The sequence below is a fragment of the Pinus tabuliformis genome, chromosome 3_2 (genome assembly GCF_031772625.1).
Source record: "Pinus tabuliformis cultivar Carrire ecotype Pingquan chromosome 3_2, CPIR1, whole genome shotgun sequence".
Classification (NCBI taxonomy): domain Eukaryota; kingdom Viridiplantae; phylum Streptophyta; class Pinopsida; order Pinales; family Pinaceae; genus Pinus; species Pinus tabuliformis.
In genome coordinates, this window is record NC_142302.1 from 645,608,675 (window position 1) to 645,630,222 (window position 21,548).

Genomic DNA, 21,548 nt, shown 5'->3' on the forward strand with positions numbered 1-21,548 from the left:
TGCCTCTGTAGTTGATAGTGCCACTACAGATTGTTTCTTACTCATCCAACTGACTGCACCTCCAAATAGGTTAAACACATACCCACTAGTCGATCTTCTATGGTCTAGATCTCTAGCCCAGTCTGCATCAACAAAGCCACGAATATCCAACACTGTGTCCAATCCTAGTCTTCCTTGGTAGCACAAACCATAATCACTAGTGCCACGCAAATACCTGAAAACCTGCTTCATTGCTGTCCAATGCTCCTTTCTTGGTTTTGACATAAACCTAATCAATACTCCGACTGCATGTGCAATGTCTGGTCTAGTACAGACCATTGTATATATTAGGCTACTGACTGCACTTGCATATGGAACATGGGACATGTCCTCTTCCTCTCTTATGTCTTGGGACACTGTTCAATAGATAACCTCACACCTACAGGAATAGGAACCTTCGCTAGTTTACTATCCTACGTATTAAACCTCTGCAGTATTGTCTTGACATACTTCCTCTGGTTTAACGAGAGCTTCCTCTTTTACCGATCTCTTTTAATTTCCATGCCCAAAATATAGTTTGCAGCACCAAGATCTTTCATGTCGAATTTGGAGGACAATTGGGTCTTCAAATCTTGGATAATTTCTTTGTCATTTCCAATCAGCAACATATCATCCACATACAAGACCAGATAAATAACACAGTCACCAATTAATTTAAAATACACACAGTGATCTGCTTGCTTCTAGTGAAGCCAAGTCCCCGTATAAACATATGAAATTTCTGATACCACATCCTTGGTGACTATTTTAAACCATATAGAGACTTCTTTAACTTACATACCAATTCTTTCATACCCTTCGCTGCAAAGCCTTCAGACTGCTTCATGTATATTTCCTCTTCCAGATCCCCGTGAAGAAATGCTATCTTCACATCCATCTGTTCTACCTCAAAATTAAAAGCAACAACAATAGATAAAAGTAATCTAATAGAAGTTACCTTGGCAACAGGAGAAAAAATATCACCAAAATCAATTCTCGGTACCTAGGAATAACCTTTTGCTACCAACCGAGCTTTGTATTTCTCCACTTTTCCTTCTGCATTTGTCTTCTTTTTGAACACCTATTTGCTGCCAATGGGTTTCCTTCTAGCTGGCAACTCCACCAGATCCCAAACCTCATTTATATGCAAAGATGCCATTTCATCAACCATGGCCTCTTTCCATTGTTTTCCATCCTCTAAATCTACTGCTTCCTTCACAGTTCTGGGATCATTGTCAGTAATAGATAGAGAAAAATTTGAACAGAAATCAGATGGACTATACCTTTCAGGCTGCCTTCTATCTTGAACTGATCTTCTCACAGCCAGAGTTTGTGGCTCTTCATCTTCTGATTCCTCCTCTGTTGTAGAATCTGATTCTTCCTCCTTTAGGTCAAACTCTATCTTCTCAGGTTCCTTTTGTTGGACTTCATGTTTAATAACATCTTTCACCTCTCTGAACACCACATCTCGGCTGTACACAACCTTCTGTGTGACTGGGTTCCAAAGCTTATAAAGATGCACTTTTCAGATTTACTATCCAACTTGGTTCATTTCTCCTTTGGAACACGTACATATGCATCACATCCAAATACCCTCAGATGTGAAAGAGAGGGTTTCTTACCAATCCATACCTCTTGTGGAGTCTTATCCTCTAACGCTGATGAAGGTGACCTATTGACTAGGTAACATGCAGTAGCCAGCACCTCTGCCCAGAATTCTTGTCCTAACCCGACACCACTGAGCATGCTTCTTGCCCTTTCCATCAACATCTTGTGCATTCTTTCTGCAACTTCATTTTGCTAAGGTGTATATGGAATAGTTTTCTGCCATGATATACCACACTTCTTACAGAATTCTTCAAATTCCTTGCTGCAAAACTCTCCACCATTATCTGTCCTCAACACCTTTATCTTCTTCTCTGTTTGATTTTCCACGAGAGCCTTAAATTCTTTAAACCTGTCAAAGACTTCAGATTTCTTCTTAAAGAAATATATCCATGTATTCCTTGAGAAGTCATCTATAAATGATACATAGTACATAGACTTACCCAGTGATGGAACCTTCACAGGTCCAAACACATCACTGTGCACAAGCTCTAATATTTGTTTCACCCTCTTACTACCAGAGAGGAAACTCACCCGATTCTGCTTCCCATATACACAATTTTCACAAAAATCAAAATCCAGAGAGATATTACTCATACCTTCTACCGTACCTTTACCATGAAGTATTCGAAGGCCCTTCTCTCCAATATGTCTAAGCCTTTGATGCCATAGCATGGTCTTCTCTCCAGAGACCACTAGATTTTCTACTCCACTTTCAGGAACTAGAGAACTATTGAACCCATCAATAATAGTGCTACCTTGCAGCTTGTACAGAGTTCCAATCCGAACTCCCCGCATCCATACCAGTGCTCCCCGAACCATCTTGCAAGTGTCCTTCTCGAACATTGTTTTTACACCTGCATCATCTAGCTTCTAATAGAAATCAGAGTTTTGGCTAATGCAGGAATACGTAGAACACCTGGAAGCGTTCTAACCCTTCCACCTTGCAATTTCAACTTTACTTTTCCACAACCAACAATTCTAGCCTTCTTGTCATCCCCCAAGAAGACATCACCACCATCATATTTCTCATACTCACAAAACCAGTCTCTATGGGGACTGAAGTGAAAGGATGCACCTGAGTCAATCAACCATGCCTCGTGATCTACATGTGTACTTGAAGAAGCCCAGTACACATCCCCACCTTCATCTGAGGTGGTTTTCGCCTCTGCAGAAGGAGATTCATCAGATCCCTTTCCTTTGTTAGGAGCTTTAGATTTACAGTCCCTTTTGTAGTGCCCTTCCTTTCCACATTTCTAGCACACCACCTTTACAGGTTTTTCTGGAGATTTAGATCTCCCTTTATATTTAGATATCCCAGTCGATGACTTATTTTTGTTTTTGTTCTGGGTCCGCCCTCGTATAAACAAGGCATCACCATTTTGGCTCTCCATATTTTTCCGTCTCATCTCCTCCGTTAGCAAGGATGAGACTATTTCATCAAAATGCAAGGTAGTTGCATTGCTACCTATTGCAATAACCAGACTATCCCACAAATCTGGTAGAGAACACAACAAACTGATGCACTTATCTTCATCTAAAATTTTAATATCAACAGATGCTAACTGACTTACCACAGTATTAAATGCATTCAGATGCTCTGTCACCAAGTCTCCATCTTTCATCCTCAGGTTATATAGCTTTCTCCGCAGGAACAGTTTATTCACCAGAGACTTAGATTGGTACAAAGTCCCTAACTTGTCCCACAAAACCTTTGTTATAGCTTCCCCTGATACATTCAACAATACTGAATCTGAGACACAAAATTGGATTGTGCTCTTTACCTTCCGATCCAACTTCTTCCATTCTTCATCGGACACTCCTGTTGGTTTAGTACCCGGATCTACCGCGATCCAATGATCTTTATCCACCAACAGATCCTCCATCTTGAGTTTCCACAACTCAAAACTCTGACCATTAAATTTCTTAATCTCTATCTTTCCATTGCTCGCCATCTTTTTTTAACACCAGAATCGACCTCGCAGATCTCCCACTGAATAGGGTCTACCACAGGCCCGAGCGAAACCCCTTAGCAACAAAGGCGTCCCCTTGAAGCCAAAACAGCTCTGATACCAAATGTAGGTTTTAACCCTGTAAAAAATTACCTGCATACGAATTCTAAAACACATAAAATAAACAATGGGAGATCATAACACATAAAACCCATATACACAGAGATTTTCCCCTAGATCCCAAAACCGGGACTACCAGCTTGATTTTTCATTATGTTCCTTTCAATGTTACAATACATATTTATACATGCCGAAGCATCCAATACTAGGACCGAAAACCATCACGTCCAATACCATGGACCAAAAACCATCGCATCCAATACCATGGACCGAAAACCATCGCGTCCAAAAAACATGTGCGAAAATCATGCACAAAACCAAAGGTGGGTCTACACAACCTAGCATAGGGTCTAAAACCAAAATTTTCTGGGGCGCTGCCCCGGACCCCATAAAGTGGGGTTACGGGTGCCCTTCAAACCCCCTGTTAACTACGTGGAAAGAATATAACACAACCCAACACACTTATTGTTGCCTTAAGCAACTTCTTATCAATATTGACAGCCAATCTTGTGTTGTCATCAACATTATTCCTTTTTAATAGATATGCAACCCTCTTTTGTTGACCTATGATTCACGTCTCGACTTTCCACAACAAAAACATCTCCAAGATGTCTTCTATTTTGCATAAAAATTTTGAACCACTGGATTTCTTCCAATTGGATTTCCTCAACATATATGTGTCCCTCTTCTATTGTCCCATGTATCATGTCTCAACTTTCTACAATCAGAACCTTTCCATGTCTTCCTTTTTGCATAAAAATTTGATCCACTGGATTTATTTAAGTCTGATTTCTTCTAGTTTATAAATAAATCTCCAGAGGTGTCATTCTTAAGATCATCATTACTCCTAATTTTCCTTTCCACTTCAATGAAAGAAACAATCATATTTTATAATGTTTGAAATGGCATAGACATGATAACTACCTAAATTGGTTTTTCATTACAACTGAACAGTGAAACAAGGTTTTCAGCTGTCCCCGAGCCCACAAGCTCTTGTAGATCTGACTTGTGGCTTGATCCTACAGGTTCCATATCATATGGATTCTTGCCAGGAGGAACAACTGCAAAATCCTCTACCTTTTGATCAGATCTAACAAAAAATGATACCTCTTTTATGTGAGTCTCAGAAGGTTCTGGCATACCGAAACAACAAATGGCACCTCTTTTCCGCGAGTCTCGATAGGTTCTATCATAACAAAAGATAGAGACTAGGTTTTTTGACAAGGCTAGTAGTTAGTCCTCCTCCAATCCTTTGCGAGGTCCAAGACTTACATACTAAAGCTACATAGGCATCCCTCTACCCCTTTGTAGAACTAGAAAAAGAGTAAAACATGGATGCACAAACTATAACACATAGAATTTTTTTCTTCATAGTTCACCTTAGTAGGGTTTTAGCCAGCCATGACAGATTTTAGTGACAAAACATACGAGGGTTCTCATTCAGCATGTAAGGGATCTGAGAGGTCGCTACCTTATACAAGATCTTTATCTGTAACACCATACATGACGAAGAAACCCAAGATAATCGTGACCAAGTTTACTGTAACCATGTAGATGAGGGTTCTCCTACAACATGTGCAGAGCTAAGACAAGATCTCATCCATAACACCATCCACACGATGAAGAAAACATTCAGCCCGTAACTAAAACACCCATCACTCCTCCTGTAACTGAAGACCACACATGTAACTAAAGACCATCATGCAACACAGTGAAACACATGTCGATGAAGTGGAACAGAATAGAGGTTGGACTCCATCAGTTGTTGATTTGTGTCAAAGGACGGTCAAACCAAGTGTCAAATTTCAGGCAAAAGGGTAGACATCATTGATTTATGTAGAAGGACGGTCACACCAAGTGTCAAATTTCAGGCAAAAGGGTAGACAAAAATGTGAGGTGAACTGATTCAAAAGAAACACATATTGGCGTAAATATGAAAATAAACCATGGTCCAACATTGCATTATGATAAATGTCATCTCAATTATTCTCTTGGGTTTATAATCCGTTGGGTTTATTAATCCTTTGAGTTTATAATATTAATATTGAGGTTTATAATATTAATGGTATGGTTTAATGTTTATTATAGGGTTTATACTATTTATCTTAGGGTTTATATCCCTTAGGTTTATAATATTAATCCCTTGGGTCTGTGACAAAGATTTTCTAAATATGAAAACCAATCATGGTCAAACATAGTCAACTTTAGTCAAACATGGTTGACCATGGTAAACTATGGTCAACCATGGTCCAACACCACATTATGAAAAAAAGTGTCTCAATATGGAAATAAACCATGGTCCAATGTCACATTATTAGAAATATTGTCTCAATATGAAAATGGCGTAGTCTAACTTATAGATGAAATGGCCTTTTTCATGACATTTTTCTGGTTATTTTTAACAAAATCTTACAGAGATTTTTAAAAACTTGAGTTTAAATTGTTTAATTTGCATAATTCGAGTGCCCCAGGGGTTTTTTAGGGTACTGAATTTATTTATGCATTCAAAAATGTATTTTAAACAACAAAAGATCTTGAAATTGAATTACTATATTTTGGTAAATTCCGATGAAAAAACTATTACGTCTATAAGTTAGACCACTCCTATGTAAAACAATCATGGTCAACCATGTTTTTTCTAAGGCTTATAATATTTATCTTAGGGTTTATATACCTTGGGTTTATAATATTAATCCATTGGGCTTAATATTATTCCCTTGGGTTTATAGTCCCTTGGGTTTATTAGATTTATAATATCAATCCCTTAGGTTTATTAATCAAATGGTTCATATTACTAGGTTATACTATTATTCATAGGGTTTATAATATTAATCTTTGGGTTTAAGATAAATCCTTTGGGTTATAATAATGGTCAACCATGGTCCAACGTCACAATGTGACAAATATTGTCTCAATATGAAATTCAACTATGGTAAAAAAACATCAACCATCATCAACCATGGCCAATCATGGTCAACCATGGTCCAAAGTCACATTGTGACAAAGATTGTGTCAATATGAAAATCAACCATATCAACCATGATCCAATGTCGTATTGTGACAAATATTGTCTCAATATGAAAATCAGTCATGGTCAACCATGGTGAACCATGGTCCAATGTCGTATTATGACAAAGATTCTCTCAATATGTAAATAAACCATGGTTAACCACTTTAATTTTAGTGTCTATAATATTTGTCATAGGTTTTATATACCTTGGTTTATAATATTTATCTTAGGGTTTATCATAGGATTTTCTCGACATGAAAATAAATCATAGTCAACCATGGTCAAACATCACATTGTGAGAAACATTGTCTCAATAAGAAAATCAACCATGGTAAACCATGGTCCAATGTCACATTGTGACAAATATTGTCTTGATATGAAAATCAATCATGGTCAACCATAGTCCAACATTGCATTGTGACAAAGATTGTCTCAATATGAAAATCAACCATGGTTAACCATGGTCAACCATGTTTATTTTAGGGTTTATATACTTTGGTTTTATAATATTAATCTCTTGGGTTTAATATTATTCCCTCAGGTTTATAATCCCTAGGGTTTTAGTATTAATCCCTTGGGTTTATTATTCCTTTGGGTTTATAATATCAATCCCTTCAGTTTGTTAATCACTTGGGTTTATAATAATGGTCAACCATGGTCTAACATCACATTGTGACAAAGATAGTCTTAATATGAAAATAAACCATGGTCAACCAGCAACCATTTTCACTCATGGTCAACCATGGTCCAATATCACATTGTGACAAATATTGTCTCAATATGGAAATCAAACATTTTTAATCATGGTCAACCATTTTCCAACGCCAAATTGTGACAAAGATTGTCTCAATATGAAAATCAGTCATGGTTAACATTGTTTATTTTAGGGTTTATTATTTATCTAATGGTTTATGTACCTTAGGTTTATAATATTAATCCCTTGGGCTTATAATCCCTTGGATTTTTAGTATTAATCCCTTGGGTTTATAATATCAATCCCTTAGGTTTATTAGCTCAAGGGTTCATATTCCTAAGGTATAATATTATTCATAGGGTTCATAATATTAATCCTAGGGTTTAATATAAATCTCTTGGGTTTATAATCATGATCAACCATGGTTAACCATGGTCCAACATCACATTGTGACAAATATTGTCTCAATATAAAAATCACTATGGTCAATCATGGTTGACCATTGTCCAACATCACATTTTCACAAAGATTGTATCAATATGAAAATCAACCATGGTCAACAATGTTCAACCATGGTTAATCATGGTCAATCATGGGCATTCATGGCCAACCATGGTCCAACATTGCATTTGTGACAAAGATTGTCTGAACATGAAAATCAATCATAGTTAACAATGGTGAACCATTGTCCAACGTCGTATTGTGACAAATAATGTCTCCATATCCAAATCAACCATGATCAACCATGGTCAACCATGTTTATTTTAGCATTTATAATATTTATCATAGGGTTTATATACCTTGGTTTATAATTTTTATGTTAGGGTTTATGATAGGATTTTCTCGATATGAAAAGAAATCATGGTCAACCATGGTCCAATGACACATTGTGTCAAAGATTGTCTTAATATAAAAACTCAACCATGGTCAACAATTTTTATTTTAGGTTTTATAATATTTATATTAGGGTTTACATACATTGGGTTTATAATATTAATCCCTTGGAGTTTAGTATTAATCCCTTTGGTTTATTATTCCCTTGGGTTTATAATCATGGTAAACGATGGTCATCCACGGTCTAATGTCGCATTGTGACAAACATTGTCTCAATATGAAAATTAGCCATCGTCCAACGTTGCACTGTGAAAATATTGTCTCAATATTAAAATCAGTCATTACGAACCATGGTCTAACATCATAATATGACAAATATTGTCTCAATATGTAAATCAACCATGGTCAACCATGTTTATTTTAACATTTATCATATTTATCATATGGTTTATATATCTTGGTTGATAATATTTATCTTAAGGTTTATCATAGGATTTTCTTGATATGAAAATCAATCATGGTCAACCATTGTCCAACATCACCTTGTGACAAAGATTTTCTCAATATGAAAATCAACCATGGTCAACCATGGTTAACCATGGTCCAACATCTCATTGTGACAAACACTATCTCAATATGAAAGTCAATCATGGCCAACCATCGTCAACCATGGACCAACGCCTCATTGTAACAAATATTGTCTCAATATGAAAATCAACTGTGGTCAACCATGTTTGTTTTAGGGCTTATATTATTTATCTTAGGGTTTATATACTTTGGGTTTTATAATATTAATCCTTTGGGTTTATATTATTCCCTTGGGGTTTTAGTATTAATCCACTGGGTTTATTATTCCTTTGTGTTTATAATATCAATTGCTTGGGTTTATTAATCTAGAGGTTCATATTCCTAGGGTATAATATTATTCATATTATTTATAATATTAATTCTAGGGTTTAATATTAATCCCTTGCGTTTATAATTATGGTAAATCATGGTTAACCATGGTCAACCATCATCAACCATGGTCAACCATCATCAACCATGGTCAATCATGGTCAACCATGGTCCAATGTCACATTGTGATAAATATAGCCTCAATATGAAAATCAACCATGGTCAATAATGGTCTAATTTCACATTGTGACAAAGATTGTCTCAATATGAAAATCAATCATGGTCAACCATACTCAACCATGGTCCAATGTCACATTGTGACAAAGATTGTATTAATATGAAAATTAACCATGGTCAATCATGGTCAACTATGTTTATTTTACCATTTATGATATTTATCATAGGGTTTATATACCTTGGTTTATAATATTTATCTTAGAGTTTATCATAGTATTATATCAATATGAAAATCAATCATGGTCAACCATGGCTGACCATGGTCCAATGTTGCATTGCGACATAGATTATCTTAATATGAAAATCAACTATGGTCAACCATGGTCCAACGTAGCATTGTGACAAAGATTGTCTCAATATGAAAATTAATCATGGTCAACCATGGTCCAATGTCGCGTTGTGACAAAAATTGTGTCAATATTAAAATTAACCATGGTCATCCATGGTCAACCAAGTTTGTTTTAGGGTTTATAATATTTATCTTAGGGTTTATACACCTTGGGTTTACAATACTAATCCCTTGGGTTTCTAATATCAATCCCTTGGGTTATAATCCATTATGTTTATAGTATAAATTCCTTGGGAAGGGTCATTGGGTTTATAATATTAATAGTAACTTACGTTTATAATATTAATCTCAAAGGTTCTCAATATGGATCCCTTGGGTTTTTAATATTAATCATTTCGGTTTATTAATCCCTTGGGTTTTAATATTAATCTTTTGTATTTAATATTATTTTCTGGGGTTTATAATGCCTTGAGTTCTTATATTAATCATTTGTATTTAATATTATTTCCTAGGATTTATTTGCCTCGGGTTTATAATATTAACAATCCCTTTGGTTTAAAAGTATCAATATTTATTATATTGTTGATAATCTCAATAATATTATTATATTATTATAATAATTAGAAATTGTCGTTATAATTATTAGTGTATTTATAGTATAATGATAATAATTTTTTACCATATTATTATTATTATTATTATTATTAAATCTATATTTATTGGTGCATATTCATGTATATCAACCATATTTAATAATGTTGTTGTGTATGTAATTGATATACGCTTATCAGCGTATATCAACAACATTTATTAATGTGGTTTTGCTAATATTATATAAATCCGAGATACATTATTTGACTATAAAACCTAAATTGGTATTATAAAAACATACTATTAAATATATTGTGCTAATTATCACCTCCACAGTATTGAATCAATTGTTTCCTTTATTATTTCTCATTTAATTATAGTGTGAATTATTATTCAAAAACCACGAAGTTTAGGATACTTTGAATATTGTACACCTTGTAAGCTTATATGGCCTTGTATACAATAGTTGTTGTAATGGCAGTGAAAACATTAATAATTTCGATTCATACCATAACAATATTAGCATTAATATTTAACCTTTGTCTTTAAGGTAATGTGGTAATTTGTTTGGTGTATTTTATGTATATATTGAGTGATCACTTTACCTTATCATATCATATTTATATGTGTACGGAAGTGAAGTGAGAATGTGTGTTGAAAGAGAAATATGGGAAAAAAACATCCACACTTTTTGACTCTTCTACACAGATAAACTCTTTTTATTGCAATACATGAAATTCTTTTTTCTCAAATTAATTAAAACAAGGGGTATTGTTGAGCAACAAGTCCTCGTCGCAATGCTAAGAAATTGTATGGACTTTCTTAGGCACTTAGAACATTTATATTTGGAAATTAGAGCTATTCGTATTAGGGAGGAGTCCCATTGAACACCTTATGCATGCCATTGGTTCATTGAAACCATTCCTGTTGCCTGCATAGTTACCAAATTCGTCCGTATCGGCGAAAAAAATACGTTAATTCGTCAGTTCGGTTCGGTACGGCGATTAATTCGGTGAATTCCAATTCGGTACGGTGCAACTTTTTTGTCAAAGTCCCTTGCTCCAGCTGCTTCGTCTCTTAACTTGAACGTGTTTCTTAACTTGAACGTGTTTCCCACTCCTGAACGATGGTCTGTGCTTCGTTACACCTAACAATTGCCATACGCAAGGTATACGGTCAATAGATCTGGAAGTTTGATATATACAGTTGACTAAATAAATATGAATTTTTTAAATTAGGAATTTTCAAACATTGTTTATGGTGTTGTAAGTATGTAAATTTAAAAGTATTGATTTACTTTTTTTACTTATTTTGTTAAAAAATAACATTTACATTTATTTCATTAAATTAAAAATTTATTTTTTAATAGTTGAATTAGTGGAAATAGGTCATTGAACTTATTTTTTAATTGTTGAATAAGAATGGGCAAGGTAAATTTTTAATTCTAGCTCTGCTTTGTTGTTGTATTGGAAGAAATTTTTAGTTCCAACTTCGCATTGTTGATCCATTGGAAAAATACAAGTTCCGATGTGCGCAAAATTGGTAAAAATAATACAAGGGTGGGCAAAACAAGTTTGGAACTAGGCAACCTTATTGGTAAATTGAAATAATGTATAGAAAAGCAAAGCTAATACTAAGATCAATTACCTTTTATAAATTTTCATATATATATATATATATATATATATATATATATATATATATATATATATTCCTATAAAAATCGCCTTTTCTTTAATTTTTTTCCAATAAGAAATATCAACTTGCTTAATTCATTATGTGATTACAGAAGATTGAATATAGAAAATACCAACTTTTTCTATCTTAACAAATTGATAATTCTTATTAGAAAAAAAAAGTAAAAAAATATATATGTAATTTTTATAGAAAAATAAAAAAATAGTAATTTCTATATTAGAAAATTTTATAAAATGACAAATTGCAATTAAGAAAAAGATAATTCTTACCTTACAAGAAATTATAAAATAGCAAATTGGTTGCAAATCAATAACTCTTATATAAAACATAAAAAAACAGTAACTTCTATTTTGAAAAAAAACAACTTATACAACTTTTATATTTCTATTAAAATTTTGAATATAATGATTGTTTATTTAAATTTAATATATATATATATATATACAACTTTTATATTTCTATTAAAATTTTGAATATAATGATTGTTTATTTAAATTTAATATATATATATATATATATATATATGTGTGTGTGTCTAAGATGTATAGTGTCGAATTTTTTCCGTATTAAATTTTATAGAGTCGAATTTTTTCCGTATCGTATCGAATTCGAATTTGGTAGCTATGGTTGCCTGCCTGGCCAAAGTAATTACTTCATAATCTAGACAAGGGATAAGAAAAATACCGAGGAATAGGTGAACTCAGTGGTCTGAACACCTCGCGGTGCTTACACCTATCGCCTATCGAAGTGATGTTATTTCACCTCGTACGAGAAGTTGTCCAGAGAAAGATTTAAGTGGCATGCACTTTACAACACTCACTATAAAAATAGGCAACTTAAGGCTTTTTTATATCCATAAAATTTCCATTTCTAGACCGGATGGAACTGTGTTACCTTTTTAGATGGAATTAGTTGTTTCGCGTGGTTTCATGCATTCCACGCTAGCCATTCCTGCAATATTTACTTGATTCATGAATTTGTGTTCATTTATGGGTGACTGTGGTTAGTTTGTTGGGCTATTAGGATATGAAAAAATTGGAACACGCTATAAACTCGGGTGGGTCCAAGAATCTATCAATCTATTTACTTTAGTCCTCGCTCGGAAGAGATCTTCTTGCATTTGCATATATCAAGGTGATCTACCTTTGTTAGCCTTTGCCCTGCAAACCAATGTTGAGGAGGTCAATGGACAACCACATGGTCAAAGAAAATGAAACTTATCGTCATGCCTCTGACGAAAACAACCACGTGGTGAGAGACTTCAAAATGAAACTGTCTTCATGCCTCCGATGAATACAACCATGTGGTGAGGGACTTCAAAACAAAAACAGAAACAATTGTTTCATTCTATGGAAAATATCGAAGCATAGTTCCTATGTGCTTGCCTGCCCTAGTGTGTCTGCCTCCAGAGAAGCCAAGAGAGTCTTTAAGCTTTGGAGATCTAAAAAGCATTGGCTTCATTCACAGGACATAACAGCGGAGGGAATGGATCAGTTTCTCATGGCGTTGAAGTCTAGAAAATATATCTCTAGATACAGTCCCATTTACATATGCATCGAATGCAACCGCAATTTTATCAGAGTCTATAAGTTTCTCTTGATCTTTTACCTACTTTTCCACTCTCGACCTGAGTGGATGGTTTCCTTCTAGATTTTACCTGCTTTTTTTCCTCTCGTCCTGTGTGGATGGTTTCCTTCAGACTAGGCCACAACTACTGCATTTTGAAAATCATTAATGTCGATGTGGGACTGCAACTTCCTTATAAAGCCTTCATCATGAAAACTATGGTGGTTTCTTGTTACTAAAAACAACTTCAGTTTTCATAATGGGAATGGCCATGAACTGAATACTGAAAAGGAAATGTTGTGGTTAAATTTATGTTGTTCCTGTTAAAATATTTATTGTAGTTAAATGTTAGTTGATTATATTGCAAATTGTAATGGCCACAGGTATTTGTTTTTTTATTTCCTTTCTAAAAAATCTATATTAGAAATGAACAATAATTTTGTGAGGAATTAGGATGGAAAGGAAAGGCTGTTAGGGTCTATAGGAAGTGGGGAGGATGGTGCCTTACCTAGTAGGGTTAGAAGGATGTGACAAGAAAATAATCACAAGATGAACCCTTATATTCCCAACCATGGTAGATAGGTCCAACCAGTTTATTCCTAGGCCAGCAGAAGGATTCAACAACAAGGTCCGGTCTGAGCTTGTACTGTAACCGTTCGATAGGGTAACCAACTTGTCAGGAGATCACTGAAGAATTATGCCTTCATTCGATATACTTGCTAAAAGAAAAAGAATAGCAAACTCCCAGTGTAGGAGAGAAATGTTATATTGAAACCAAGAAATTATTCCCAACAAGAAAGTAGACGTAAACTTTAGACTAATTTTCAACAATGAAAGCTTTATAAGTCCATTGCAAGGCTTATACATACAAATAAAATTAGAATACTGAACGGAAACCCCGAAGTTTCTTTTATGCAGCTGAAAGACCCTTATCCAGCAGCGAGTATTGAGCCACGATTGTAGAATTTCATCAACCTCAGAGGAAAGTAAGTCGTAAGGTAATAGACTAACCTGTGACCAGAATCAGGAAGTTAAGAGACCAAACTTGTCGTGGTAGCTTTAAGAAAAAATAAATACTTGATGTGAGCTCACCTTCACACAACTCCACCTGCATTCAGATGAAGCGTTAGTGATGAATAACTAATAATGGAAGATTAAATTTATGGAACCAAAGTTGCTGCAAGAGTAACATTACTTCGTATAAATGGCGTTCCTAAGGAATCCAGAAGGCACATGGCTTGTGTATAGGAGAAAACGAAAAACTATTGCAAGAAGCACCATATGGCTGATTAGAGTTATTTTAGGATGTTGAGTTGCTGATTATTGAATGAGATAAGCGTCACATGTTAAAATAACATAGTCTACTCATACTTTAATCGATGGTCTAGAACGCATCCACTAGATTGGTAGCTCTGTTGCTAATTTGCAAGGTTCTGTTAGAGAAATGGTGAAGTTTTGTTGCTGCAGAAAGGATTATCCGAGTCTCGTGGTAGCATCTCATAACAAAAAACCTCGTTGGATAACTTAGTGCGAGAAGTAAAGATCCAAAGAGCTTCATTTTGTTAACAAAGTCAATAATTCGTTTGCAGAGCAGCGCAAGAGGAAAAATTGACCATGAAAACATCATAGAGAAGGATCAGGCCGGAACAAAGATAGGGTCTGTAGAAATATTGAATGTCCAGGATAACCCACCACAAACAAAGAAAAGGAAGAGAAAAGGTTAGATAGTGCAAGGGGAATCTGAACAGAAAAAGAGCAGGACATGGACTGCAAAAACAGGGGAGGAATAAGGTTCTAAAATGACAATGCCAAATCCAAGCAAAACCCTCCAGTGAAAGATCATTTTGCCTCAGGTATCGTCTTCTCCTTCTCCTTCTCCTTCCAAAGGCTTGCATGTCTTACCAGTTGCTTGGTCAATAGGCATACAAGTAGGTGGGAACTGAGAGCGTAAGTTTCAAAGCTGCCTTGAGGTTCACAATGGGCTTCTTCCTAACTGTGTACTTCCTCTCCTTTCCGTTTGTTGGTTGAGTCAACTTAGCTAGTTGGCTAGCTTATATACTTACGATGCAATCGCTTAAGAAACTAGCTATGGATCCTACTCTTTTGTTGGCTGGGTTCCTTGTCTTCAAGAAAGAGAGTCTTTTGTTATAAGAAAACCTCATTCCACATTGTTATAAAAGGATGCCCGAAAAATAATTGATGTAAATACTGATGGATACTTTCTATCAATTGTATTTGCGTTGATCGTTGAAATCACAAAATTGCAAAAATAACTAATAATCAAACACTGATTTCCCATTAAATTCTCAGCAACATGAACCTGAATGGCCTGCCAATAGTCAAATTCCTGAAGATTCGATGTTCCCTGGTGATGCTTCCTATAGAAAAGCACGTAGCGATAAAGACATCACCATACATCAATAGGGCAAGAGAAGCTCGATGCGGCATGCTGGACGGCGTGAACGAGAGTGAGGCATTGGTATTCTATAGACAAAACTAAGCTTTCTTTTATCTGGTTGCTACACCATCTGTGTGGTTTGCTACAACATTTACTTAGTTCCTCCCTTAATCTACTCCAATAAATTACCTTTCTATTCCAGCGATCTAAAATAAATCTTGTCAATGCAGGGGTTCTTGTTTTTTCAATGTGTTCTTATTTTCTAAATCTTGTCAATGCAGGTGTTCTTGTTTTTTCAATGTGTTCTTATTTTCTTCCAACTCGGGGCGCTGACAAAACCATGGTAGTGCAAGGAGTGTGTGAGACCTGTTACCTATAGACAGAATCCATGGCAGATATACATATAGTGGTACTAGCATGGTCTCATGGAAGTCATGTTAAAAAAAACTTTGTTAGAAATAATATATTGTCAAAAGGCAAGTCATTAAAGCATAACATTTAATGGCTTCTAGTAAGGCTAGCATTAGTTTAGTGATTTCAAAATGTGAAGGAAAATGATGAATATAGAATAAGTTCTAGTAATGTTAGCATTAGTTTAGTGATTTCAAAATGCGAAGGAAAATAATGAATATAACATATGGTTATAGCCTCTCATCTCGAAAGAGGTCATATAAAAAGTCAAATAAAATGTTTTTTTTCACTATAAAAAGTACAGTGCAACATAAAAACATTAGTTATTCGTGATAGTGAATCATTGGAACTAATGTAATTCTTACCATTTCGATTACTATAATAATTCATTAATATGATTCTTACCATTTCGATTACTATAATCCCTACCTTACGACACGGATGAAGAATAATACGAGTAATAAGAATAATACATGAGATGATAATGTTTTTTTTTTAAACTACTTCACTGTACACTTCTAGTTGCTAATTCGCAATTCCTTTGTACGACACGGATGAATAATACGAATAATACATGAGATGATAATGTTTTATTTTTTGAAGTTACTTCACTGTACACTTCTAGTTGCTAATTCGCAATTCCTTTATTATACGTTTGAGTAATCCATTGACCACATTTTACAGTGTCCTCTATTACTACTACATATGTGATCCTTTAAAGCACAATTACAATGCATTTCAATCTCTTGGGCATATTATCTCGTATCCTCTATTCATAAACTTGTTATAATTGAGCATACGGTCATTTTGATGAACTCTATGATAGCCTTGCCTTTATAATAGTTTAACCTAATGAATTTTATATACTTTGGGCTTTATTATAATAATTCCTTTATTATACATTAGAGTATTCCATTCACGCATATATATATATATATAAACCTTTAAATTATGATTACAATGCATTTCAATGTCTTGGGCATGTTAGCTCATATCTTATATGCATAAACAGTATTATAATTGAGTATAGGGTCATTATGATGAACTATATGATAGCTTAGTCTTTATAATAGTTTAACCTAATGAAATTTATATATTTTTGGTTTTTATTATACTAATAATTACTACTATGTAGGTTAATTAGGTCAGGAAAATTTTAAGAACCTCCCTAAATTTATATATATAATAAATGGGAAAATCCCCATGATACATAGCAAAAATGGAAGGCGATTTTATCAATAATATAATATGTATATATAATTTTTTTGGCGAATCTCTCACCAATTTATATTATCTTGTAAAATCATGGCGAATCTTTCATTGGATTATAGAATCTTGTAAGATCTCGGCGAATATTTCACTGAATAATAAAGGCTTTATAAAGGGCTAACAAAGTTCATAATGAGTATTTCTTGTAATGCCTTGAAGCCTTGCTAATCAATCCATCAAGAACAAAAACAAGTATATTCCTTATAAGTATATTCCTTATATGGAATATAAAGATATTTCTCATGGAAATTCAACTAGGTTTAGTGTAGGTGGTAGGGAGAAATCTGACATGTGACAATGTGTTGGACTCACAATGAGTATTTCTTGTAATGACTATGAGCCTTGTTTTCTAAGCAAACCCTCGAGGACTGAAATATGTATATTACTCATATGGAATATAAACTTATTTCTCATGTACTGGAATATAAATATATGAGTGAGGAGTGAGAAATGAGCCACAATAAGCCCTTAGAAAATTGACATGAAGAAGATAAGTGCAACAAATAAAAATGTTGAAAATGGAAAAATTGAGAAGAAATACAAGGGAAAAATGGAGAAACAACAAATTAATAATCCATGGGAGGAACAATGATTAGAGATAGTGAGGGAAGATGTTCCCTCAGCCTAGGGGTAACAAAGGTAGACATTAGAACTCTCACTTATGCAAGTGTAGCTAAACAAACATTAAGCTCTATGCCAGTCATGAGAGGGAGGAAATCTCGGAACGAAAAGTGAGAACAAGAATTTAAATGGAACAAAGCATTGGGATTACAATCCTTGCTCATTGAGTTTGGGTACTTCCTTTGAGGCCTATTGAAAAATTAGGAATGATTTATCTATGTATCTTGTTATATAATTAGTTTGTAAAATAGTTGCCAAGTAGCTATGTTAGAGCATGGATTTTGTGAAATTTTTTTTACTCATCCTACCTATGTTTAGATGGAGATGAACAAATATGAGTATTGGAGATATAATTCTCCCATTTTTTCATTGTAACAAATTGTACAGGTATAGCGATGTCCATCAGTAAGTATGCCCCAAGTGTATCGACAATATTCCCAAACCAAAAACTTTTAAGTACTAAAAAGGATAAAAATCAAACATTACATACTAAAAGATCATATTAATATAATCTGCATGGTGAAAATCAGCACGAAAGGTTATAGCACATAAAGGTTTGTAATAGAAATCAGCCTTAAAACTCCTGTAGCCAAGAAAAACAATGATAATAAGCCCGTGTCTCCCTTGGAATTTTATGTATCAAGATGACACCTCAAAACGCCAAGTCCTAGCCGAAAATAAGTGAGAACCCCTCGCATCAGTCAAAGAAGAGGTTTTTTCCCTGAAATAATTCTCAACATTTCAAAGCAACGTCCTTAAAATGTAGAGCACTACATATATTCGCAAGAGCTAATAAGGATGATGAGATTTTACTATTTACGAGTAGGTAAATAGCCGGATCATGATTTAAGTAATGTTTTGTTAAATTTCGAGGGTTGCGGCTTACAATTCAACTCAAAAAAATTATAATGTAATTAACTTATTTATTCTTTATCTTACAATATTTTTTGAATTTCCAGTTTTTACATCTTAATATCATCATCCCAGCAATATGAGCACAAAGAAGCCTATCATGTGGCAAGGAATATTTTTTCCTAATAGAGTTTTGGATTTTAGACCATCATTGGAAAACATGGCTCGGTGTGAATAAAAATAAGTTTTGAATATTTAGTTTTTAAATATGTACTAATTAAAAAAGATTTTATATAACATTTGAAACTAAGGAGAGATTTAGTTTTCAGTTTTGAATATTTATTTTTTAAATGTATATTAATTAGAAAAGTCTAGGGAGGGATGTAGCTTTGAGAGAGATTAGTAGATAAGTGTTGTTATGATTTTTCTTAGTGAATTTCAATTTTAAAATTGTTTATATTGACAAAAATTACTACAAAATATTTAAATTTTAAAATGAATATACATGGTCACCTTAGATACTATGATTGTTTCCTTAACATGATAAAAAATGAACTACCTAGAATCTAACAACACTTTAGGATACCTCTAAGGACACATATAAAATAATAATTATAGTTATCATATTAAAATAATAATTTATTCCCCGATCGGGGTGAAGGAAAGGACTCCGGGTAGCCTAATGATAAGGGGTAGGGCTTGTCAGTACAAGCCTCACTCTGGGGCAATCATAATAAAGGATGTGAAGGGAGATCACTACGAAGAGAGCACCCCGAGACATGGTTCCAAGATCATCATGGCAGTAGAAGGGATGGGAAACGACGGAGATCAGGCGGTTGTGGACAGAAGAGGTGGTAATAATTTAAAGGGAGCAGCAGTAGACATTGATGCTAAGAATTTAAGGACATGAAAGGTGGCGAGGGCGGTGGATACTTAGAGTAAATTTCCTGGAAACAGTTTTCGTAAAGAGCAAGAGACTATGGCTAAAGGTGGCAGGCAGGCTAGAGTATATAGCGAAGAGGGTGGCAGAAGGAAGAGGACGACGAGGTAGTAGAGGATACAGGAGGACGATAGCTCTCAGGGGACTGATAACCACCAGAACGTAAAGGAAAGCGAGGAGAGGTTCAGGAGGAAGGATCAGGAGGTGATGGCAGAAGAGGGAATATACAGAGAAGGAGAGATGAGAAATATGCAGGAGGAATGCAGGGGGAGAGGGAGGTTCGAGGTCGGACAAGGCAGCCAGGGTGACATCCGTGGGCGGCCCTCTAGGAGAGGCAAGGGCAGAGGAAGCAAGGGACGAGGAAACACCGGGCATGCAGGGACTATGATTCTGAATCTCAGTCTCCCAACCAATGGAAAAGAGGTCACCGCACCATGAACCAGATGGCCAGAGATGCGGAGCGCGCGTACAACAATGAGGGCAATGTGGAGATAAGAAGAATTATAGAGAATTTGGAAGAGAGAGTCCTGGAGGAGGCCTCGGACCCTGAGATGAATGAATGGAGCTCTCTTATGCCGGATCCTGGTAACACCAGGGGTCGCCTCTCCCAGTATAAACAGGCCCTGCATATATATTGGGTGATGAAGTGTCTGCTGGCCAAAGCAATGGAACAGATTGCGGAAGAAATGACTGAGATTGCGCAAGGGTACCCGAGCCTGAAAGAGGAAATGAAGAGTCTGCACGTCGCAATTCTGAAACAGGATAGAAAATTGGAGGATATCCAAAACACTCTGAAGCTGATAACCAAGGAGCACCGCGAGGAAGAGGTGAAACCGGAGATTATGGATGATTGATATGTCTTTGTTTTGCTTTCAAATTTCACCTGATAGGACCAATAGTATCAGTTTTGGCATAGGATGTGGAATGCATAAGATGATAGGGAATTAGTTCCTGCTGGTAGGTAGACTAAAGGTTTTGTTTTAAACTTGTTTATGCACTGTCTCTGCTTTATGTTGAAAACTTCAGACTTTTGGCGGCCTGCCTACCTGGTTTCCCTTCGGGGCGGGAGGAGGATCCCTGTTTTTGTATATAGTTTCGTTGGTTGATGTTAATAGAAAAGGCCCTGCCGTAGATTACAAAAAAAAAAAAATTATGTTTTAATTTAACGAAGTCAACATAATATTCTATTGCATATATATCTATATATATATATATATATATATATATATATATATATATATATATATATATATATATATATATATATATATATATATATATATATATATATATTAGACAAACCCTTGTAACTGGAAATGACCTCTTTAGTTTTGGAATTAAATAATATATATATATATATATATATATATATATTTTTATTATGTTTTCTGAGTGACCTCCTTGTGGAAATATATCATGTTTGAGTGATGATTATATAAATAAAACATTACAAATTTAATTATATCTCAATTCAAAAATTGAAAGTGAAGATAATCATTCACTCACGAATTTGGACAACTTGTAATTATAATTATCAAATCACTTT